Below are 26,985 nucleotides of genomic sequence, written 5' to 3' on the forward strand. Positions count from 1 at the left end.
CAATTTAAAAAACATTTCTCAGAAAAATTTCCTAACAGCATCTCCGTCCATAATTTGCATTTCGTTCCTAAAAAAGCTGCTTCTTTTACTGCTTTTCTTTTCTTTCCTTTTTTTCCCCAGTTCTACTCTTTTGGCTATTTTTCGCGTTCTTTTTTTTTTTTTTTTTCCCAGTTCTTTTTTTTCTTTCTGGATTGTTTCCCCCCCCCCCCTTTTTTTTTTTAAGAAAAAATCCTTTTTTCTCCTTGATTCGTCTACGTATGTTTCAAGTATGTTTTTAGTAAACGAATGCACAGAAAAATAAAGACAATATACATAGCAAGATTATCTAACCCATTAATTGTTTTTACCTTGGCCAAAGAATACCTGAGGAGGCCTTTTCATTTCAATTCCAACCTTCAGTAAGGATAGGTTCGAAAAGGGACGAAATATATTGCACCTCCAAAACCCGTTTCACTGTCTCCCCTACATTTTTTGTGGGGGTGCGAGTGTTAAGTAACCCGAAACTAATCACTGTCACAGAAGGGGTCAACTGCGGGGGTCAATTTTTCTAATTATATCTTGAATTGTTTATTATTTTGATTTGATTCTTAACAAATAAACACCGGGGTTATTTGTTATTTGTCACAAACAAATTGAAACATCAAAATTGAAAACTATTCGATTTAATTATCACAAAATTTTAAATCATATTAAGACAGATCTAAATTCCGATTATATCACTTAACTTATTCAAATAATTTAGCTCGGATACATTTAAAACTTCACCCACAAACTCATATTCATCATTTTTACTTACATTATTTCTACTCAGTTATAGTTACTTTAAAAACTTATCGCCAAAGATATTATTTAACAATAATACAAAAGAAATTCCTTATTGATCTAAAGCAGTTATTTAGTATAAATTTATTAAACTGCACATTTTGAAAGCGCAGTTTTATATGAAGTTTATTTTAAAGGAATAAAGGAAAACATAACTTATTAAAAAGCGAAAATATTTTATTTATCAGCTTTTGCTTGTTAAAAGGTATTTATATTTTATCAAATAATTTTTATCAAGTAATATCTTGTGATTACTTTAATAAAGGAACTTCATTTTTAATTTTAGGCCTTTAACTTAAAATTATTATAACCCTAATAACAAAGAATGATGGTAAAAGTGGGTAATGAACGCATTTTATTTGTAAATGTCGTAAATAAAAGGACAAATAAATAACTTACAAAAGTATAACTTATTTCTAAGAAATTCCTTAAAAACTATCTTTGATAAGCTTTATAATTTTCTAAACGTAGAAGTAATATTATAAGAAAATTGATGTAACTCTTTCATTTCAGTTTTGAGGATTCATAAAAAATACCATCATTTCTGTCGTAAAAATAAATTATAACATTTTCGACTAATAAGCTGAAGTGACAGTTTAAATTTATTTTTCTAATAGATCATTTCGATGGATCATTAAAAACAACAAAATAAAACAATTCTATGTTATTTTACATTTTAGTACATAGATTTGTGAGACTGCTCACTGTAATTAATATAAAGATTTATCAAAATAATCGAAATTAATTTATAAAAAAGTACGATAACGAAATTTTTGAAAGAAAAGGCATTTATTGGTTTTCATTAAAACTTACAACATAACAACAGATTGAGACAAGTTTACTTTACAAAATTTTATTAAATACAAAAATACAGAAAATTATGGTTATCTGGGAGATATATTCATATAGATGGCATGCTGGCTAACCCTGGGAAGTTTTCGTGTTTTTCCTCTTTATGTAATGCTAATGACGGTTAGTTTTCTTATATTTTAATTAACTATAATTACACTAATTAAAGTTTGCAGTATAGAAATTTCTACTAAAACTCTTCTCCATGAATGGCAAAAGAGGGTCAGGGAAGAGAAATTAAAATAACACATTGATTACATACTTTGTTCTAGCAAAAAATTATGAATAAAAGTTACATTATACACTTTTAATATGAATTCGAAAAATTTCTCATTATTAAATACATAAGATATTGCATAATTACTACTCTTAATATATATTTTTAGAATATTGCGAAAAAAAGTTTTAAAAAGTGTATTAATTAGGAATTACCGATTAGGGAATCAACTAAGGAATCAGGTCTGAAAACATCAAAACCAGTTTGACTGTCTGAAGTAACAAAGAGTAACTTAACTCTAAGTATTACAGCTTATTTTTATTTTTTAATTTATCGTGATGAAATTTCGTGGTGTTTATAATAATCACATTTCTCAATCTTTTTATTTCATCTGGCAATCAAACTGGTTTCAATATTTTCAATGTTGCTTTCCTAAGCATCGATTCATTATATTTTGATACCGTTTGTATTTTTCTCTCGTGAATATTAATTATGACCACTAATGTTCTTTTACTTCCCTTTTTTTTTTTAAAGAATTTTAAAATACATGCGTGTATTTTCATATTTTTCTTCATTTGCTGATTAAAATGAAAATTTCATAATACTTTAGTGTTCTTGTGTATTTACATTAAAGCCCTAAAAACAGGGTTAAGTGCTTGTTCATGTTTGGATGATGCGTGGTCTTGTGTACTAGCTATTTTTTTTTCCTTACCTTGAAAAAACATACTATCCCAGCTATTGGAGTAATTAAAACTATTTACGGAATGAAAAAATTGGAACCTTTTAAATTTTTTTAATGTAAATGTTTTTTTAAACCTACAAATGAGTGTACGATATATTTTTTAAAAAAAAAAGGAAAACGGCGGTTTTGTGATGCTTTATAGCATATTGGAAGATCTTTACGTCATTTATTCGATTTTAATTAATCTCACTTTATTCAGCAGCTAATTTTTTTAATTCTGAAACATCTTTAAAAAACAAGAAACAAAGTTTAAAAAAAGGGGAATAATGTATTTAAAAAATAAATTCCACTCTCAAAATGAATAAAAACAAGAAAATTATTACTACTAAATAAATAAAATGTATATAGAATGAACGAATTATCAGCAAATATAATTTTCATAATAAATTACAAGCTTATAACTAAAGAGAAAGCTATCGGTTTTTAAAGCGTTCCCCATATCAGTTCTTCAGAAGGACAGAGAGAGAGAGAAAAAGATTTTCAAAAGGGGGCAAGACCTCCCACCGAGAAGATTAGTGAACTTGGGGGTGGAAGTTGCCTTCCTCCCTTACTCAAAGGTAGAAAGTGACTTGTGTTTCAAAGGCAATATTACAAAAAGTAATAAAGATAAAAAAAATTAACCTACATTTTCGTGGATAGGAAAGATTGAAAAAATTATTAGTATTTTTTTTTAATTGATCACTCCGATTCTTGAACAAGAAAAATCGATTCAAAGTATGACAAGCCCGCCATAGACTTTACATGTTAAAAGCAGAATTGAGGAGTCTGCTTGGTGCAACACTTTTCTCCCGGCAACCACGATTCATGACCCTGATTTTCTGCTCTTTTGAGCGCGCCCCGTGTTCTTTGTTCGCCAAGGTTTTTACGCTTCTCGTAGTTGCTTTAATTAAAAGTCTTTTTTCAAATGAATATGAAAATGCTAACGTCATGAGAATTGCAATAGTTAAAACTAACTAATTACAAGAAAAAATAAACAACAAAGAAAAGCTCATTTAGCAAGATGACTTTCATAAAAAATGCTATTCGTGATTGATGAGCTGGAAAAGTGTAAATGTAAGCGTGGAATGAATGTCGGAAAAATAATTAAGCACTTTTTATGAGAAAAATCAAAACTTTAAATTCATTATAAATTAAGCGATGTAAAAGTTCTTTTTTAACCCTTTAAAAATGTAGATATGTAGACCTTGGGTTATTAGATTGCACTAGAGCTTTCAATCTGCTCAAGTAATGTTTAATTAGCAATAAATTTTCGAATTTTAATTAAAAAAACGTTTGTGATTTTATTTGTTAATAGTTATCCCAATGTTACATGATCTGAGCTCAATAAAAATGTTCAAAAATTCATGATTCATTAATGATTTTTTTTTTCATCTAAAAGGCGAAATGTTGCCAAATGTATGTGATTTTTAAGAAAGTTAAATGATTTTCAAAACATTTAAGCACATTTGTCAGTTCCTCCTTTTTAAAGCAAAAGGTAATATACGCAGTATAAAGGCAATATACACACACAGTTTAGAATCATAGTTCTGCCATGTGCGTAAGAAACTTAAACTGTGGATTTTTTTTTTCCTTGGCAAAAGAATTTTAAAAAACACTGTTAAACGTTTCATATTTCCTGGGGATTAACTTTATATTAGAAGTTTTAGAGTTAAGAAAATACGCTATTATTGCACTAGAACAGGGATGGCGAACCAATGGCACGCGTGCTATTTATGGCACGCGACACAATATTTTGGGCACTCCACCGATCACAATTGTTGTTACACTATGAATTGTTATTACACAAATGTTATTACTCTATGAAGCATATGTAACAATTAAATTAAAATTCACAAAAAACAAACAAAATAATAAACAATTATTAATAAAAAAATTAAAAATTAAGACTAAAAAAATAATTAATAACCGTAAAAAACAAGCTAACAGTAAATAACTAGCAAAAAAAAATCAACAATCCTGCTTAAACTAACATCTTACAACATAATATAAGTTATTGGTCATCTAATCTGCAACAACAGAAGTCACACTGATATTACTTTAAGTTGAATTACGTGTATAACTGAGACATTGCAAAATGTTTTTTTTTTCAATGTAAATAAAGAGTTTTGAGTTGATAGTATTTAGTATTATTATTTTCCCAATAATCACAAAGTCAAAATTATTTGACGGCACGTCTATGATCTCATTAAGCAATTTTTTAGAAAAAATGGCACGTTGGTGTATAAAGGTTCGCCACCCCTGCACTAGAAGTTTTATTTTTATACAGAAATTTTATATTTTTATTAAAATGCCGAAGCAAGCCGTTAGGAGGCGTTAAACACCGAAATCGCAAAAACGACAATAATAGACAAAAATCTTTTTTTTTTAAATTTTTTTTTTATTTTTAGTGTGTGATTGGTTAAGCTAGTGGGCTGGCTGGGGATGGCTAGTCTAAAATAAAACCTTACAAATTAATTACTTCTTCTCTTAAGAAATAATTTATATACTCCTTCCTTCTTTCTCTTTTTTTCTTTTCTTTTCTTCTCTTATTACCGACTATGTTGTTGAACATGGATCAAAATTCCTTGGTATTCTAACCATAGATGGTGAAGATAGAGCCCTAAAAAAACTATACATTTGACTACGGTTGAGTGCTGCTGTAGATAATTCGGTTAATTTTAATATCATTGGAACAAAACCAATTGGGCGAATAGTCTCGGTTACGTTATTGCATATGGTTATCCGGAAAAATAAATAGCTGGATTTAGGATTCACAAGTTTGTATGCGGCAACTTGGTATTCGTCGTTGTAAAACATTCAAAACTCAAATTTCTGAAACTTACTTTAGCACAATGTTTTAAATACTTCCAGGAATTTCAGAAAATATAAAATAAATTAATAATCATTGGAATTCGGGAAAATGCGAGTTTATTTTGGCGTCTGGCTCTTTGCAAAAGGTTTTGGATATGTTGATAACTAATGAAACCTACCCTAGAACCTGTCATTCAAATGATCTCTAAAAGATAAAAGGGCGGAGTTTTAACCCAGCTTTTAAATTCTGGCTGGATAGGGGGTGTATGGGATCATAGGTTGCCCACATATGGGGAGCTACAGCAACTCTTTCCGAAGTGGGGAAGTAAAGGATAAAGGAAAAAGGGAAGGAAATGTCATTCGATATGACAGCATTCATCGTTATTCATTCATATACCTAAATCCGGTTTAAGAACATGAAAAAGAATTCCTAAAATGTGATAGATTAATGATTAATGCTATAATAATGGTAGAAATATAATATTGACATCAATAAACATTTTAAAACTTTAAGTAGTGCTAATTTAACCTTCATATATCATATAGGAAGCATTCTGTTTAAAAACCCTTCTTTTTAATATTTTTTCAAGTTACATGTTTAATTTCCATGGATTATTAAAATTAAAAAACAGTTTATCCCTTAGTTTAGGGGTGCATAAACTTTTCGAGTGATAAGCCACTTGTACAGCAGGTTGACGAATGAAGGATCGCATGCACAACAAGTACTTAGACAACAAGTATTGACTGCAATTGTGATATTTTTTAAAGAAACATCATTGTTTTCGATGTTAAATTCTTTTTATCAGTCAACGTAAGTCGTAAAATCAGAATTTTGTCGGCTGTCAAACGCCGATTATAAAATATAAAATAAAATAAATATATATAATATATATAAAATATTAGTCATGTTAGCAAAAATAACATTCATAATTCATTAATATTTATAAAATTTAGTATTTAATAATAAAAAATTAGAAATAAAATGAATAAAACAGTAAACTGTTTTTTTTTCACACAAGCTTAAAATTCGCGTGTTGTAATAATATTGTATTAAAATTATCGTAGCTTTTAGGAAGTAAAAAGAACTATGTGGAACTGAGCAGCAATTGTCAAAAAACGATCGTACAATAGATGGAAATATTAAGAATAAAGCGAATATTAAAAGTGATTATTAAAATGTGCGATTCGAAACTCGTGACTCATCATAATATAGTATTAAAAATATCAGGATTTTCGAAATCTCGTAGAAAAGATATAGCGATAGCTACAAATAAATAAATAACTCTGATGATGAATAACTTTCGATTGGCGATGAAATCGGAGCAAATAAAGCAAGTATCGAAAGAGAATTAAAATCCACTGCTTGAAACTCGCAAGTCGTAATAATATCAAGTTAGAAATATCGGAATTTTCAATACTGCTTGGAAAAGTGTAACAACAACTGTAAAAGAAAAGAAAGAAAAAAAAATCGAAAAATAACTTTGATTGACGAAATTGGCACGAACAAAGCCCAACAAAAGTTATTAGTAAAATACGCGATTTAAAATGTGCAAGTCGCAAAAATATGGTATTAAAAGTGTTGGGATTTTCAAAACTACGCTGAAAATGTAGCAATAAGTACCGAAAGAACGATAAAATAAAAATCCCTTAGATTTTGATACGCGATTTAAAATTCGCAAGTCGCAAAAATATGGTATTAAAAGTGTTGGGATTTTCAAAACTACGCTGAAAATGTAGCAATAAGTACCAAAAGAACGATAAAATAAAAATCCCTTAGATTTTGATACGCGATTTAAAATTCGCAAGTCGCAAAAATATGGTATTAAAAGTGTTGGGATTTTCAAAACTAAGCTGAAAATGTAGCAATAAGTACCAAAAGAACGATAAAATAAAAATCCCTTAGATTTTGATTCGCGATTTAAAATTCGCAAGTCGCAAAAATATGGTATTAAAAGTGTTGGGATTTTCAAAACTACGCTGAAAATGTAGCAATAAGTACCGAAAGAACGATAAAATAAAAATCCCTTAGATTTTGATACGCGATTTAAAATTCGCAAGTCGCAAAAATATGGTATTAAAAGTGTTGGGATTTTCAAAACTACGCTGAAAATGTAGCAATAAGTACCAAAAGAACGATAAAATAAAAATCCCTTAGATTTTGATACGCGATTTAAAATTCGCAAGTCGCAAAAATATGGTATTAAAAGTGTTGGGATTTTCAAAACTAAGCTGAAAATGTAGCAATAAGTACCAAAAGAACGATAAAATAAAAATCCCTTAGATTTTGATTCGCGATTTAAAATTCGCAAGTCGCAAAAATATGGTATTAAAAGTGTTGGGATTTTCAAAACTACGCTGAAAATGTAGCAATAAGTACCGAAAGAACGATAAAATAAAAATCCCTTAGATTTTGATACGCGATTTAAAATTCGCAAGTCGCAAAAATATGGTATTAAAAGTGTTGGGATTTTCAAAACTACGCTGAAAATGTAGCAATAAGTACCGAAAGAACGATAAAATAAAAATCCCTTAGATTTTGATACGCGATTTAAAATTCGCAAGTCGCAAAAATATGGTATTAAAAGTGTTGAGATTTTCAAAACTACGCGGAAAGAGTAACAATAACTGCCGAAAGAATGATAAAATAAAAATCCCTTAAATTTGTGATGAAATCGGAACAAATAAAGCTCTCATTTTAGTGCGTTATTCGAGTGTCGTAATAATTTATATAAAAATATCAGGATTTATACAAAGCCAAGTGCAAATGTGGAGCAGGAACTGTCGGAAAAGCGATAGAGAAATCGCTTAGATTTTTCCATCGCGATGAAATCGCAACAAATAATGCATATGAAATTAATTTAAGATGAAATCGGAACATATAATGTCCATGAAAAGTGATTATATTGAAATGTCGAAACGAGCGAGTCGTCATAATATGGTATTAAGAATATCAGTACTTGAAAACTACGTAGAAATCCGACATTAATTGCCGAAAATACGTTCGAAAAGTAATTTAGATTAACGATGAATTGGTTAAAAATAAAACGCATCAAAAAATGATAACTCGATTTTCAAAATTTGCATATCACAATGGTTTATTAAAAATATATAGACTTTTTTTTTCGCAATATGTTCAGGTACAGTCACGGCCGCACTTAAACGGCTGGAGGGCCGTATGTGGCCCGAGAGCCACAGGTTCTGTAACCCTACCATAGTTTATAAATATTTCTCTCTAATTTTAGCTTTTTTTTTTTTAATTTCTAATGAATTTCATTAAAATGAAATTTAAAATATATTTTAAATTTTTATTGCATAACAAATTCTTTTTTAAAATAACTTTTTTTAAAATAACTTTTTTTTAAGCTAACCACTTAAATATAAGTTATTAATTCTTCGAACTGATTAGTTGATAGGAGAAGTGCTTTAAAATTTATATTTATTCAATAAAAATAAATAAATAAATATAAACATTTAGTGGACAAATAATATACTAGTCAAAAGAACAATAATGCAAAAGCAATAGTTAATTTAATCCTAAGCTTTTTTTATTTTTTTTTAGTGCACTTAGCATTTTATCGTGACACGTTTAACAGAATGTTAAAAAATATATAGAGCATTTTTTGGAAAAGTTACTTTCAATATTTATAAATTTTTTTTTCAAACATTAAAAAAAAAAAAAACCTTTGTTCAAAAGAAAAAAAGAAAGACAAAAGTTTTTGATCGTCGTTATAGAAGTGAAGTACATATGGAAAAAAGGTTATTTAACACTAGATTGCCTAAGGAAGTCATTTTGACTGCTTTTAATTCTAATTAGAAAAACAATGATATATATAATGACACAATTTCTTAAAATTTTGTACAACACATAATTTTTTTATTGTTAATATTTACTAAAAACTTGTTATATAACAGTAAATAATATAAAAAATATTAAAAATTGATTTTAAACAAATTTCTATACACGTTATTTATTATTTTACAATCCAGTCATTTTGACTGCTTTTGGGCAATATAGGTATATACTAAGTTTCAGTCTTTCTAGTGTTAAAAATATGTAAATTATAAATGAAATTGAACGTACCCATTACCCAATTAAAATAAACACATTAAAAAAATATGACATCCTGCATCGACTGATTTCGTGAATTTAAAATATATTAGATTACGTAATGGCAAAAAAAAAAAAAATCTTTAATGTAAAATTCCTAAAATTTAAATTTTTAAATTCAATTGTAAAAATTCTTAAATGCTATTTTCAAAATTCTTATTAAATTTTTTTCCTTAATGGAGATTTTGAAGTGTTACAAATCTAAAAATAAATTAATACAGAGAGTTATTATATTGTGAAAAAATCGTATCAAACACCTTCTGAATACACACAAACAACTGACTATAATATTAAATAATAACAAAACACTTAAACTATTTGATGCAAATGTATCAGTTTTGGCAAAGATATTCAGAGAGCTCGTTAAGTATTTTGAGTAAAAACTAATTTATAAGGCAAACTTAGATATAATTAAGAAGAAAGTATCTTTTTAAACTCGGATTCTTATTGTCTAAGATTTTTAAATGAAATTTTCAAACTAAAGCTTTTTAAATTAATTAATTCGCCATAAACCATCATCTCGATTTCTACGGGCAAAGCACCATTTAATCCATAAATTATCGATGCCGTAAATTGATAGATATTTCACGACCATCACGTATTGCAGACTGTCGATCTGCTTACAAATCAAACCCAACATGTTATGAGCCCTGTGACGAGTGAAAGAAATAATCACTCTAATCCCTTCTTTGTACCCTTAATGCAATGAGTTCTTCCAGAAAGAAAAATATACAACATCAGTTTTTGAAGAGATTTTCTAGTGAAATAACCAATTGTATGTAATCAGATCAATGAAACGGAACAGTCCAGTTTAGATTCTGCGATTTGTAAAATTTTCTCTATCCCTGTTAGAACTTATCTTGAAGAATCGTTCTTCGTGAAACCATCCTTATGTGTTATTATTATAATCGTTATAGTATAACTAAAGTCAGTTAAAGTAGTAAAAGATATGTATAAAAGTTATTATAAAAAATAGAAGAGACAATAGAATTGAAAGACATTTTATACTTTGGCGGTGATTATTATAGTTATTGTAATAGTTTCCGCACAGGTTCCGTTTTTTACATTGCATAACAATTCAAGATTTTAAACTTAGCAAATTTTAACTATACCATCTATATTTGAAAAGTAAATATTCATGTAATTGTGAAAATAGTTGTAGTAAATTTAATTGAAATAATATCCCAATACGTTTTTCTTCTTTTACAGTTAAAATAATAATAATAATAATAAGGGACAATAGTGATTTTGAGAAACAACGGATCCTTGGGACACGGGACAAATTTCTGGGTCATATTTTAACCAAAAGCGGGTCCTTATTGAAAGCAATATAAGTTACTATTTTAAAAAATAAACTTAAATATAAAAATATTATGATTAAGGAAAAAATATAAACTTAATTAGTAATAGATTCAGTGACAGTTTGAAAAAGTATTAAAACTAAAATTTTCATACCAATTACCTTTAAGGGCTCAAAATCAAGTGATCTTTTTCAAATACGATAAGAGAACCCACAATTCCTTTTCATAAATGCTAATTCATTATGCTAATGAAATTATTTAAAATACAACAAGTTTAGAGTAAGCTAAAGCAACATGTTAAGGGTAAGCTAAAACGAGTATAAAAAAAAGTAAATAATATGTATGTTACTCGTATGTAAAAGATTTATACAAATAACATTAGGCAGCTTTACACGGAGAAAAAAATGCTGGTAAAATCACCGGACTACAAAATAATGGCATTTCTGATACGGAAAAAAAAAAAGCATAATTGCCTAGAGTGAGGTGAGGCATCTTTATTTCTTACACCCGGCATTTAGTAGGGGAGAGTGGGGTCAATTGTAACATTTTTTACTTAACTATTTTTAACTAACAAAATATCCAATATATTATTAGTATTAATTGACAGACGAGTAAAGTAGACTATCCTCTACTAGAAAAAAAAAACAAATACCTGATTTTAAATGTTATTATATTAGTTATTAACAATTTTCGACAGTCTTGCACTTGTTACAATTGTCCCCACTTACGGGGTCAATTGTAACAGTTCATAAATTCAACTAAAACATAGTTAATTATACATATTATCATAGTTGTGATATATTTTTTTATTGATCAAAATAGTAGTGATATTTTAGGAATAAAAATAATAATGAGCAGAGACCTAAAGGGTTAAACTTTTAACTTTAAGGGGTTAAAAATTTTAATTTATGCTGTGAAAAGTGACAAATAAAATAATGCACATGCAACATAATATAAATGATATAAGAAACTATTGGTGGTTCTTAAAGGGTTAAGTAATGGTTTGTAAACATAAGATTATTTATTTTCAGCTGTTACAATCGTCCCTTTACTTATTGTTACAATTGTCCCCAAGACGCCATTTCAGCTTCATTTGTTAAAAACAATGCTAGTTAATTGGCAAAACTAATCTTTTTTTTTATTGAAATGTTAATTAAGGTGTCCACTTACATATTCGGTTAATAATTTTTATTTGTTTAAACAAAATTACTTTGTTACAATATAATATTCTAATACCAAAAAAAGTACTTGCGTGGCGTGAAAATATCTTTTGTGATGTAACTCTTTCAAAAGTACATAAAAATGGTTGCCATCAGGAGTGTACATGTAGATTTATTAAATACACCTTGTGCGCCACCTAGGAACCAAATCTAGAACCCCGACACTCGAAAATTTTGCTCTGTTACAATCGTACCCTGTTACAATTGACCCCACTCTCCCCTACCGTCAGCTTGGACCTCTTTTTTCGTTTTATCACTTGCATATTTGAATAAAAAATATAAAAAATCAGTTTTCAACGTCCAAATTAAATGTTGACCTAATAACAATGTATAATGAAGTAAACTGTAAAATTCCCCCGTTTTTTACGTTTTTTGAATTAAAGTACATTGAGAAAAATTCTAGTAAAATTACCGTACTGTATAATAAAGCCAAAATATACGGTATTAAAACCTTTCATTTAGTAATTTTTCCGTTCATATGGTAACAGTTTACTGGTACTTCTGGTTTTCAAAATTATAGTTTTTATTACCCATATTCAGTAAAATATATAAAACTGAAAAGTAAATTTAATCGAAGAAATGTTTTTATGCCATGTTCTAAGTTGTCCTGATAAAAATACCAAATTTTACCAAATTTACCACATATTATAAAACCATATGATTATTGTTAATTTTATCAAAATCATTACCAAAGCGCTTCGATAAAAGTTACCGAGCTTATTCGTGTTATAATGGAGACAGAAACACGGTAAAAGATGGCTAACAATAAGTAATATTAAATTATTGTGTTCCGATAAAGATACATAATAGAACAATTGAATTTTTAATTAATTGATAACAGGCACAAAAAATTTATACATGAAATAATTACATTCAGTTATTTTCAATAAGGTAACGATTTATTTCGTTTAGGTATTTAGTATAAGATAAGTTAATAGATTAGGTTTTCTTTTAAGTATTTAGCATTTAAGTATTTAGTATTTAAGTATTTAGCATTTAAGTATTTAGTATTTAAGTATTTAGTATTTAAGTATTTAGTATTTAAGTATTTAGTATTTAAGTATTTAGTATTTAAGTATTTAGTATTTAAGTATTTAGTATTTAGTATTTAAGTATTTAGTATTTAAGTATTTAGTATTTAGTATTTAAGTATTTAGTATTTAAGTATTTAGTATTTAAGTATTTAGTATTTAAGTATTTAGTATTTAAGTATTTAGTATTTAAGTATTTAGTATTTAAGTATTTAGTATTTAAGTATTTAGTATTTAAGTATTTAGTATTTAAGTATTTAGTATTTAAGTATTTAGTATTTAAGTATTTAGTATTTAAGTATTTAGTATTTAAGTATTTAGTATTTAAGTATTTAGTATTTAAGTATCTAGGTAACGGTTTATTTCGCATTAGAAACAGAAAGTAGCAGCAAGTTTTGAAATGAAAATTAATAATTGATTGCAGCAACTGTTTCATCAGTTGTATATTCTAAACTAAATGAACTTACTTTGTTGAATAAAAATATTTATTTTTATTCTTAATTTCACTGACTTCATTAATTTGGCATTACATTGATCTGCTTTTTTAAATTTTTAAAACTAAGAGTAAATTAGAGAGAAACTTTATAATTAGTGCAATTTATTGCCAAAAATATTCAAATTGAGAAAAATAAGTAAGTAAATAAATATTATATACAAAAAAAAGATTAAAATTAAGATGGAAATGCTTTTCGCAATTCAGATGATTGAAAAAAGTTCCTCTGAAAAAAAATCTGTCACGGTAAAAAATAGCTAAGTAAAAGTAAAAAAATATTCTTAATTTTAATGATTTTTTAGCTTCTTTTTAAAATGAATAAATGAGCATTTAAAGTAACTATGCTGAAAAATCAGTTAATGCTTCATAAATTAAAATATTAAAGTTAAAAGCAATCTAAACCTTCTTAAAATTAAAACGTACAGAAGGAAAAAACAAATATAAGATTTTTTTTCGAATTTTTTATTGATTTATTTATTTACTCATTTTTAGGATTTGAATGATTAATGATGTGATATTGAGCTGCCGATAAAATCTCAATATCATTATCCATCTATTAATATGCGCATTTTTGCACCATCTAATGACAGACATAACAAAGACATTAAAAAAAAAACTGTTATGCTTAAATAATAAAGGCTTTTTAGTTTCTACTGATCAAATATCTGCATTCAGAAAAGTTATATTAAGGGGTGTACTGTTCCAATGTATAAAGCACAATGTTATTTCAGTGAAGGCTGGACCAAATTAGCCACAAGCAGATGTTACTTAAACCGAGCTTTTAAAGAACGTTCGCTCTTTTATTTAATGGCTATTAAAACTTTAAATAAATGCATTATTCATTCATTAAAAACACACTTCTGCACCAAAATAAATAAATAAATAAAAAATCTGTCACTAATATTTCAAATTTTACTAGTTTCAATTTCTTAAAAAATTGAGAAAAATTCGCCAAAGGTTAAAGGTACTACTTCCCAAATATGTAATGAAATGAAACGAAATGTACTTTTTCTGTAACTTGTATTACACTATTATTTCATTCAAATTTTGTTTTATAGACAACATGTCGAGTAAGCATGAAAGGCTAATAGTTCAAGGAAATTTATATTTGAAATATAATCTTATGTTCTTTTTAATAAATTCATGCCAAATAAACTTGCGCAAAAAAAAAAAAAAAAAAAAAAAAAAAAAAAAAAAAAAAAAAAAAACGAAAATGCAATGTATTTAATTTATTAAGTCAAAGATAAAATTCATTGAATTTTATATTAATTCATAAAATATTTTCAATATAAAAATATATTATTGTATTACTTTGTACTTTATATTTTGAAAGACTTAGACAAATAATAGAAATATTTAAATGCTACTTTTTTATCTTATACTTGTTACTTTAACTCCTTACTTTTCAAAAACTGTACTTTTCACCAAAAAAATCGTTACTTTTCATTTTAATACTTAGACTTTTAACTTAATACTTTTTAAAAATAATGTTTTCATGAAAGCCGTAAAAAACAATCTTTTATCTCAAGCAAACATTTTTTTAAAATTATTTTTATTTGTTTACTCATTTTATGTTGGAGAGCATTGTTATCTTTCAATGACTTTACAAATATCGAAGATATGGAACAGTTTTATTTCTATTCGTTGTTCCAACTATAATAATTGAAGGAGGTTAGCGATAAAAAGTTATTTTATGTATACAAGCGAACAACAATAATTTACAAAATCATCCATACACGAACAGTGCTAAAAAAAAAGAATAAAAAGTGAATAAATAAACGGATATCTTTGAATAACTTTTGATCAAATGATCGAATCTTTACGTTTTAGGACTTAATTTTAAAGGTTCGAGAGGGTGAGCTCAAATATGCTAATTAATTAATTAGTGCAGACGATATAGTTGCAAAATTAGACACAAAAACGTACTTTCTCTGAATAAACATGCCGTTTTATCGCCGGATTCAGATTTCTATCCTAAATCTTAGGCGGAGGGCGCAATTTGGGAAATAAGATTCCTCATAGTTTCGTCAGGAGAGCGATCCAAAGTTTGGACTCTGAATGGCAATTTTGCTTTTTGCGTATTTCGACATATCTCGAGAAATGTTTAAGCGAACTGAAAAAACTATTTGCTCACAACTATAAATTTCACTTATTCAATTCAGTGCAATAACTTTTTGTAAAAATTTTTTATTTTTTATTACTTTATTTGAATTTAATCGAAAAATTTCCAAATGTAAGCTACACAATTTGTTATATATTTTTAAAGAATGTAACCTTAAATGGCAAACTACAGAATTTGTGCGAAATCGGCCGAATAGTTGCTAAGAAATCGAATTTTGAATATACGATTTTTTAAAGTTCGATTTCTCAGGCACTAATCTGTCGATTTCGCTCAAATTTTATATTTTGCCATTTAAGGTTACATTCTTTAAAAAGATTTAAAAAAATAGTATAGCTTACAGTTCAAAATTGTTTCGACTCTAATTAAATGAAATAATAAATATCAACCAAAAGTTAGTTTTTACAATGAATTATTTTTGGATAAACGAATTTTTTAATTGTGCACAAAATTTTTTTAATTCGCTTAAAAAGTTCTCCAGATATGGCGAAATACGCAAAAAGTAAAATTAGCATCAAGGGTTCCAAATTTAGGATAGCTTTCTTGATCAAACTACGGAAACCATATTTCCCTAATTGCGGCTACCCCCATTATTTTGGGAGTCATATATCCAAATCCGTCGACAAAAAAGGTATGTTTATTCTGAGAAACTACGTTTTTGTGTTTGATTTTATTACTTAGAATATCGTCTGTACTAACTAATTAGCATATTTGAAGTCATGTCCTTCGAATCATTAAGATTGAGTCCTAAAACTAATAGATTCGATCAAAAATTATTCAGGGTGGTCCATTTATTTTTTTGGGCTTTGTATATAAATTTTATTTATTATTTTTATTTTGCATTACAGTACACAATATTTACATTACAATGGTTTAAAAAGCTAATTTTTTCGGTTGTTAAACTTGTTTTTAATTCATTTATTTGTTTATTTATTTATTTTTTAATTTCAAAACATGGAATCCTTAGCAAAAAGTCTGGTAAACTAATATAAAATATTTTAAAAGAATTCTGAATTGCATGTTTTAAAAAAAATAATAATAATATTTTTTTCAATGAAAAAAAAAAAAACATGCAATAAATCGCACTTTTAATACATTATTTCATTTAATAATTTTTAAAGCAAAAAAAGAAAAAAACTTAACTTCCTTAATTTTTAAGGCACATCATGCGTATTTGAGATATTAGTATAGAAGTTTAAAATTTATCAAGAACAAAATCAAAAACGATTTATAAGTTTGAATGAAATCCCCCCCCCCTCCAGTGAGCGTCAACAATTCATGGACAAGGAAACCCTTTAGTCATAAATCCTGAATAAGGAGACAAAAGTAGTACCGGTTTCAGAAATTGTAATCTCTGATTGACCTCGTGTGATACGCATGACGTTCAGAGGCATTTTTAATTTAATGTCCACTCACTATCTCTTACATATCTTGTGTTCTGTCATCAGTAGAATAGTCTGAGCTAAGCAGATAAAGTGATAACATTTTTAATGCCTTATCGTAACAACTCATAAATGTGAAACAGGTTTTTTTTTTCCGTATTTGCAACTGCTCAGGAGCTACAATCGATCTTAAAATGGAATTAATCCTTTAAACAATATGTTCTTACAAATTAAAATATTTTAGGAAATATTAACGTATCCTTATATAATTGTACGTACGAGAGTGAAGTTTTTTGGGAGTGAGTGTTTATTTTCGCAGAATAAAATAATATATTACACACATTAAAAGACTTTGCCTCTTGCTCAACAGCACCCATGATTGCTTTTCAGTCATTATTGAGTTTTTTTTTTCCCCTCAAAAGTTGATATTTTCTAAAAGAAAAAGAAAATTTTGTAATAAAAAATTATTATTACAGCATTATGTACGAACGTTGTTGTTTGTAACACCATTTGCCAATACTAGCAAGCCTGCTTGGTGAAACTAGGCGAATTTAAGGCAGAGAGGGTATTTCTTGTTTCTCAATAACGCCATGCATGGGTCAAGAACACGACTTCAGCCCCACACACGTCACAGTCCGTTCATAGGGCGGATCCATTCATACGTCTATCAGAACCCTCAGAGGTATCGATTTTTTTAACTACGAGAACATGGAGGACTTTGTGATCCGACATATTTAACTTGCACCAATCACCATTGGGTCTTCGGCCGGGAGGATTAAACTCACAAAGCTATTGAAGGAACAGCGGAGTAATACATAACTTATTCTTCCCATATTTTGCATGTCGACAATTTTCTACACTTAAAATTTTATACAAATTTCTTGTTTCAGCTATTTCGAGAAAATTATAGAAAACGATGTAATATTAAGTACAGAAAGAGGGAGGGGACGCGTAAGATTTTAAAAACATGTTGGGAAAGAAAGATGTTGACAAAAATAGGATTTATTGCGTTCCATAAAGGATCAATGAACCTGGCTCTATTGAAAAAAATAATAATATGTAATTATTATTTAATAAATTAATAATATGCATGGAAGTAATAGAGGTTGAAATACTATTAATTACTCCAATAATATGGAGTAAAAAAATTTAAGAAAAACTCTTGAATACGACAAGAAAAAAAAAAAATACCTAGAGAAATGGCTTCTTTCCGTTGCCCTTCGAATTTCTTAAAATTGTATTGATATGTTTTTAATGAATTAAAATGATAAAATCAGATTTTAAAGGAGGTTCAAGTTTATTATTTAATTATTTAAAAATTTGAGGTAATAGAATTAAAGAAACAGCCATAAAAATACTGCAAAAGCATAGGAGTCAATGGGAGACATGCAAGTCAATGCAAAAAAAAAAAAAAAAATTCTAACGCCATTGCTTTTTTGTCAACAAACCTCTGACACTTGTGTTTGGTACCGAGAAAAGAGGGCTCATACAACTAATTTTTTTTTATGGAGAAAAAGAATGTTGATTAAGGTTTTGCGCTACATTCATTTATATTTTTAAATGTGTTACTACAATTACGCTATTTTTCAATAAATTCTGGATAAACAAAAACATATAAAATTCAACAAAAATTTGAATTTCCAAAACTAAGGTTAAATAAGTCCTACTATATGAATGTCAGACATGGCCCTGCAATAAAAAACAACATGAAAAATCTTCAATTATTTATTAACAACTGTTTAAGAAGATTCTTGAGTATCAAGTGGCTTCATAAAAGTTGTAATAAAGAAATCCTTAGAAAGGTTAAACAGAAACCGATTGATCTGGAAATTAAAAATACGTAAATCAAAATAAATTGGTCAATGTTCTATGTAAACCTGAAAAATTTAAAGTAAAATTTTTTTTTGATTGGAACCCCCTGGGAAATAGAAAAAGAGGAAGACCTAAAAATACTTGGCGCAGGACGTTTGTAAACAAATTGAAAACAATAAGAAAGACATGGGGAGAGGTAAAATATCTGGCCACAGATAGAGTGAGATGGAAAGTTATGGTTATGATAGAAGGCCTATACTCCAATTCGGAGTAAAAAGGAATATGTATATATATACTACAACTATACAATTCTATTCCATGCATTTTATATTTTATAACCGTCGTTGAACAACCGACCCAATTTAGGGTTTACAGCTACTAATAACAAGCTTAAGCCCGTCCCGCCCCCATAAGGGGGCATCCGGGGGCAAAAAAAAATTAAAAGGAAAAAAAAAATTAATATAGATAAATTAAAGTAGGAAACTAAGTTTTTAATATATATTTATTTTTTGACGTGCATTTTATTTAATTTTTTTTATAACCGTCGTTGAACAGCCGACCCAATAATTTTGAGTTTACGACTATTAATGTTCAACTCCGTAGCCTTGAAATTTTGAACCCAATTCAAAAGACAAGGGAGCTCCTGGATCAAGTATTGGAAGAAATTTGCCTTCGTGGGGGATTTTTTGATGGAATAACTCGCATTTGAGTTACATGGAGAGGAAAACTACGAAGACCTTCCACGGTTAGCCTGACGGCAAGGGAACTCTAACCCATGATCCGTCTACCACTGAGGATATTTCACGTCAGCAGAGTGGTCGGTACGAGCCGGGTGTGGAATTCGAATCGACCAGCTATCGCTGGGATCGAACCCGGGTCACCTCATCCTTAATCCACCACGGCTTGTATTCGATGCATTTGAATACAATAAATCTATACTAAATTGATAAGCAAATAATAAAGCTTAATAAGAAGGTAATCTCTCTAATGAAATACAAGTAAATGCTGATAGATGTAACATTAGTCGCGTAACAATTTTCTAATAATCTAATCAGTGGATAGTTGCTCAGATTTGTCATTGCATAAATTATCTCTATCAATTGTATTTTAATCGTAGATACGTACTGTATATTCCGGCGTATAACGCGCACTTTTAATACAAAAAATAACATTGGAATTTACGGGTGCGCGGTATACGCCGAATATAAAAAATTATAGATTAAAAAAATTTAAATATTGAAAAATACTTTTATTTTAAAGAAATAACATACCTTTACCTATATACTTTATTGATTTTCGTTATCTCTCTATTCTAAAAAAAAGTTTTTGCAGTTAATTTTGTCCCCTGAAAAACTTTTTAACTACGTGATGAAAATCTAAGATTAAGGAATCAATTCATTCAGAATCTTTCAGGGAAGACATTTAGGGCATTCAAATCTTTTACATAATTTTAAATTTTTATTTATTTTAGTTTTAAAGCACGATTTTGCAGTTAATAATGAAGAATAACCGCCGTTCACAACAGCCAATCACATGTCTGAAAACGGCAAGCTTAAAAAAGCGATTTACAAGTCTGAATTTTCTTTTTCAGAGATGCAACCAATCACAAAATAGTTAGAATTTCATTCTTCAGTTTTACAACATCTCAACTTATTTCGTATTGATATATTGATTAATCTGATTATTTGTTTTCTAAAACGTTAATTCGTAAGTTTAATCTGGTTTTAAATCTTAATTCGATTTGTTTATTTACAAGTAATGCCTAAAAATATTTTTTTAAAAATTACCCTGTTCTTAACAATATTGCTTATTGAAAAATATTATAGTGTTTGCATATATATATATACTAGCCGCCTGAGGCGGCCAGCTGTCCGCCACGCTAAAGGTTTTCACAAATAAAGTTCTTTAAAACATGGCTGGAAATCTGAAGATTAGTGGACAATTAAAGTGTTCCTGTCCTGCAATTTTGTCTTCATATTCAGATGGACAGCGACAAATATATCAAAGCGAAGCGTTCTATTTACGTATCGAATATGTTGCCACATTTTTAATACAAAAGTTAAACTTTTCTCCACTCTGATAAATGTAAACTAATGCGAACCTTACAATTAAATTATTAATTCCTTCGTATATTATTGGTTTAAGTTGTCGAAAATTAATATTTCAATTGTAAGGTTCGCATTAGCATACATTTATAAGAGTGGAGAAAAGTATATGCATTTTTTAATAGTTTTTTGAATATGGCTCTTTGAAGACGAAAAAGCATAGATTTTCTTACAAAATGACCGATAACTAAAAAACTAATCCAAATTTTTGAAAAAGAAAAAAAATACTTCTTCATTATGTCAAAACACAATTATGCGCCGAGTTTCGTGCCTGGACGAGGCTTCTGGGGCAGTATATTGTGATTACAGACAGACACACACACAGCCGTGTTTATTATTATGTATAGATATATATATATATTGAATTAAATGTGTTAAAAATATATTCATTTCTTTGGGACAAAGTCTGTATTATTGTGATTATCATTTTTTTTAAACAAGTTTCATATTAAGATTATATCTGCACATTGATGTTAATTTCTGACAATTTTGGCTCATTTAGAGAACAAATAGGACATAGAAGGAACTGTAGTCAACGAAAAAAAGTGACATTGATATTGACACACTGCTTATTCTGCATTTAAGAAAATTAATTCTTTTCGATGATAACAGTTAATATTCAGTTTAATATTGAAATATATGAAATCAAAGCATTCTTGGTTTTGCGAAGCAAACCAAGCAAGAATTGCGAAGCAATTCTCCGGGGGTTGGCGAGCGTCAGCGAGCAGGGGGCGGAGCCCTCTAGTTACATAAATAGTTCATTATATTCGTCTTCCGTTATTTCTTCAGGCGCGTCATCACAATCTATTTCGTCTTCATCATCTGTGTTACCCTCATCCATAAATAAACAGTCATCTTCTGATCCGTCCAGATTATTTGAAATGCTGCATTTTTTGAATGATTTTCTAATCATCTCAGGCTTAATTTCATCCCATACTTTTAATATCCATTCGCACACTGTTTCCAAACTTGCATGGCGCATATGTCCTCCTTTTGTAAAGGTTTTCTCGCCCTCCAACATCCAAGTGTTCCACTGTTTTTTTAAATTGGCTTTAAATGGTTTGTTTAAGCAGACGTCCAATGGCTGAACTAATGGTGTCAATCCGCCCGGAATAACTGCCATATCGGTGTTACATTCTTTCAACAATTTTTTTGTATTATCTGTAAGGTGGGACCTAAACATATCCCACACTAAAAGGCTTTCTGGTTTTCTATTGATACTAGACGAGATATTGCACACGTACAATCCAAATTTTCGTGCGCGTTATACGAAGAGTATATCTTAAAATTTAAAAAAAGTTATTAGAAATTACGGGTGCGCGTTATACGCCGGGGAGCGTTATGCGCCGGAATATACGGTAAATAAAATTTTTGTCATCGATACCTCACTTTTATCCGTTGTTTTTAACACTTTCATATGCTGCACAAATAATATATTTCTCATTTTAATACATGCACGACAAGTTTAAGAGACATGCCAACAGGCCTGTGTAGGGGGTCAGGGAGCTGCCCTTGCATCAGAAAGGTTCTGGGTTCGAATCCCGGGCAAGGCATGGATGTTCTTTCCTCACCTGTACTATGTGTCCTTACTGTGGGAGCAACGTTGGCCCACCTAATATGTTGCCCCTGAAAGAGAGGTCGACAAAATCGCCCTGTAAATGCCTGAATTGACGAAATGTTGACACAGGTGGGCATTGGAAGAAAAAATAATGTGTCTAGATTTATAGAGAAATTTTGTGTGATAAATGACAAAAATATTCCATCGGACCAGTGCCCTCACAAAACCCCCTACTGTTATTGCCTTTTGACTTTTTAGTTATTATTAAGAAATTCTGTGCTCGGAAAAATTAACTTAAAAATAAACAAAACATAACACCCTGAGATAATTAATGATTTCTACATTGAAGCATTTCAGTATTTCATTTACTTAATCTAATAAGAAAGAAATAATCAGAAAATAATATTTAACAAAACTAAAAAAAGAAGGAAGGTGGGGAAAAAATAAAATAAATAAACCGAGAAACAACTCATGTACACGTACAGCAAGCTTTACCGTAAATTAGGAAATTTGTTATTGGCAGCGATGGCAACATCTCCCAGACGTCACAGAAGTTGATGACGACCTCGGATAAAACGTCATCAGTGACGTCACTGGAGACATTTCCTAATAAAAAAAAAACAACGTGATTGAAGAAACGCTCTCCCTCTCTGAATGGAGATTTCGAGTTAACACTACCAGTACTAAAATAACATCTTATTCAAATCGAAATAAGGCAAGTGAGCGGATAAATAATTGGTCTTTCTTTTAGGAAGAGTAAGTTTCGATTAACACATGTGTTCGCGGTTGGGAAAGAGGGGGGAGGGGGGGAATGAGATCGGTGAAACGACATAAAATCACGTCTTTCCAGAATCAACGGAGCGAAGTCCACGCAAGATCTGTGTCGTCGGTGTCCGCGACCAGCCAACCAAGAACCGAGAGCATGAGTGTGATAAGCAATTCAATAAAAATAAAAATCGAAACCTGCCTAGTTATCCTCTAATAAGCTACTGCACTTTATCTTGTTGTTCTTTCAACACTGCTTTGCCGTGACCTTAAAATGACCGCAAATCAGATAATACCGGTGAAGGCATTACTTGACTTTCTCATTACATTCTTTTTCTCTCTTATTAATTTTTCTTTTTTGGCCTAGCGTCTAGGTCGGATTAATAAGGTTCTCCTTTATTTCCTAATTTAGTCTACGTTAATCATTTCTGTGGAAAGCCAAACTAGCTCGATTAGGTACGAGGATTTTTTTTTTTTTTTTTACGTCTTATTCCCTCCTCGTCATTTCGAATTTTTGTTTTCTCGATTTTTTTTGTTTTACTTAATTATATTTTGATTATGAAATTATAATTCTTCAGTCGAAACAATGTTGATAACAGCGCTTCATAGCAATCAGGATAAACAGCTATCTTTACAAAAATTTAAAACAATATGATGTTAATAATTCATAGGTAGTTTATTAGTGTTTAGTGCGCAAATAAGATAAGTAAATAAAAATGCTAATTAATTAGTACTGACGAAATTCTAGGTTACGAAATCAGACACAAAAACGTACTTTCTCTGAATAATGAATGTTAAACAGTTTATTAAGTAATGCCATATTACATTTTTAAACTGTTATTAGTACAGTAATACAAGCTTGAAAAGAGTTAATGATATAAGAAGATATGTATGTACATTACGAAAATAATATTTAATAACTTACGCTGAATAACTTTTGATCTAATGATATAGATTAATGATATAGCATATTTGAGATCAGAATCGAGGGCCCGACGTCAAATACGCTAATTAATAAGTGCAGACGATATTTTAAGTCAAATTTGATAACTCAGAAACTATTCGACTGATTGCGTTTTCCGTTAGTAAAAAGAGCATTCCATTTTTCTTTTTTTTTTTTTTGAAATTTACCTTTATTTATACTGACACAGACTAATTTGTATACTACTGATAACTTTTTTACCTCAAATTACGTAAAAAATAACGATATTTTTCCTATATTTGAATAAGTAATATCAAATTACCTTTTTAAAAATACTGATTGAAGCTCGGTAACAATATGATTTTATCTTATTAATACAACTGAGCGATTTTGGAATATTTCTATGTATCACCTACTCTATTTATAGTTATATCCTTTATACTTTTAGAAGCTGATCTTTTTAGAGTTATATATTTTTATTAAACAATAAATTCTTAAGATGTAAATTTAATACCGTTTTACAATCATTGTTAATGAAATAAGACAAATCAAAGCATGTGCTGAATCTATCTACAAATGCTTTTAAATTTCTTTGAAAGTTGTGCGACATTTGAATGCTAACTTTAACATATCTTTTATAGATACTTTAGCATGGTATTACTTTTATATACAATAAAAAAATTGTTTTAAAATGTTTAATGCAGCTGTGGCAAGTTATATTCTGAGTTTTACACTAAAACTCAAAGAAGAAAATTTGGGGTATAATTTAAAAAAAAAAAAAAAAAACTATGTAAGAGGACAACTATCTTATTCCTAGCTCAAAGCAGAAATTCACAATAAACCAGATAATCCATTATTGATGTGGAAAGTGTATTGATCTATCAAAGATTTGAGTTCAAAAAACAAATACTCTTGGTAGCAATAGAAGACAAATTAGGTGATAAAAATCTTAAAAGATAATAGAATTTAATTTTTTGTGAATTTCCAGAACACTTCTAATCCATCTGACAAAAATCTGGGTTGTTTTTAGTTTTTTGTAAAAAAGTTTTGAAAATCGAAGTTTCCCCCCCCCCCTCTTTCAAAACGCCCATATAAAATTGCATGAAAAACCCAGTAAATCCAATTAACGCCAAACATTATCAACTGTACTAGTGAAAATACGTTTTTTAAGCACTTTCCTTTTTTCAGCTGTCTTAAATTATTCAATCTTATAAGTTCATAATTAAATACAGCATTTAAAAAAATGAAATAAATTAATTCCATTTAAGCAATTTAGGAATACCACATTTTTAAATACTCTGAAAATCTTTTATAAACTTTTATTTTGAGCAGTATAATGTACATGTGTTTTAGCCCTATGTTACCTCGTAAACAACTATCAAAAGCTAACTCAATTCTTACTGCTGTTTTAAGTCACCTCGTTTCCAAAGTAATTTCTCTTAAACTGATAGATTGATATTCTTAAGAAATGACAATATTAAGGTTATCAGACTTTTCTCTTTGTTGTGTATGTTATTGATAGTTTCCAAATAATGAATAAAATATATACTTTCTAGATAAAAATTAGAGAGAGAATAACAGCATAATATCATGTACTATAATTATCTTCATTATTATAATTATTTTCTTTTTTTTTGACATCTCAGTTAACTGTATAAGAATTTACATTTCGTTGAAATGAAAATATAAAAATTATTACGTTTTAGGTGCATAAAAATAATAGCTAAGGTTACTGTTAAAAAATTTACCTTCAAATATCCACTTTGCAGAATTAGTTAATTATTGATGATCTTCTATTAGCATAAATTGATCTAGAGAAAGAATTTAAAATCATTAACTAAAGTTTATTTATTTATTAATCTAATGAAAAGAATAAAAATTGAAAGCATAACAACATACAATCAGAAATAAAACCTTTACAATGTAAAAATTATCAAGAATATTATAAATAGAATTCTTTTTCTTGAACGTGAAAACAATTCTAACAAATATCTTGTTGCCATTTTCAAAGCATATAATTATTATGTTAACACATTCGTAAAACGAGCAGTTAAAAATATTAGATCGACATAAAATATTTATAGATTATCAATCAATTTTAAAGAAATTTTTCAAATTTTCGTTGTTTTGGAAGTAATATAGCGTTAACAATTATTAAACTGTAAATAAAAAAAGTAAAGAAATAAGTAATAAATAAGAAATATTTAATTTAGTTATAGAATAAAAAAAATAATTAAGAATAATAATAATAACAAACGTTTTTAAAACCGATCAATTATGCAAAGATTTTAAGTTGTCGTCTGACAACATTTTCTAACCAGATTTATACTAAAACATTTGTTTTTCTACCGTCGATTACGATAACGAAAATCCCTATTGTTTGACAAACGATTTCAGAACTAAAATCTAAACATAATCTTTTAACTAAAAAACGAAATTTTTAATGCTTCGTATGCAGATTAAAAATTTTTTTTAAGCTCGTTTAATTCTTGGTCGTTTCTAATATAGACCATTTACTAATTTATTTAATTTATAATTTTACTTCCTCCTTTAGAATTATAAAAGCATATATAGTTGATTATTTTCTTTCAAATGGAACGATGGCATTTTTCGTAAGTTTTTTTCTTTTTTATGTGAAAGTTGCAATTTTTAATTTGTTCCAACTCTTTTTATTTTATTCATTGTTCTTTTTGTTTCAAATGCACATTTCTTGTGCCATATATATTTGTCTGCCAAATCCAAAGTGAAA

The 26,985-nt window shown here is 28.4% G+C and overlaps 1 protein-coding gene across 2 annotated transcripts in view; it reads right to left on the reverse strand.

Moving 5' to 3' along the window:
* The window catches only part of LOC107444248 (uncharacterized), a 207,531-nt gene that overhangs the window by 136,116 nt on the left and 44,430 nt on the right, over positions 1–26,985 (reverse strand). Inside the window, exon 3 of one of the 2 annotated variants that reach the window (XM_043049802.3) lies at positions 25,985–26,047. The exons of the other annotated variant lie outside the window; for it this stretch is intronic. The gene's annotated coding sequence lies outside the window, so the exon portion shown is untranslated. The remainder of the gene's footprint in view (positions 1–25,984; positions 26,048–26,985) is intronic. 2 annotated transcript variants of the gene reach the window in all.

This window comes from Parasteatoda tepidariorum, chromosome 3, assembly GCF_982258835.1.
Source record: "Parasteatoda tepidariorum strain Cologne lab strain chromosome 3, Ptep-v5.0, whole genome shotgun sequence".
Taxonomy (NCBI): domain Eukaryota; kingdom Metazoa; phylum Arthropoda; class Arachnida; order Araneae; family Theridiidae; genus Parasteatoda; species Parasteatoda tepidariorum.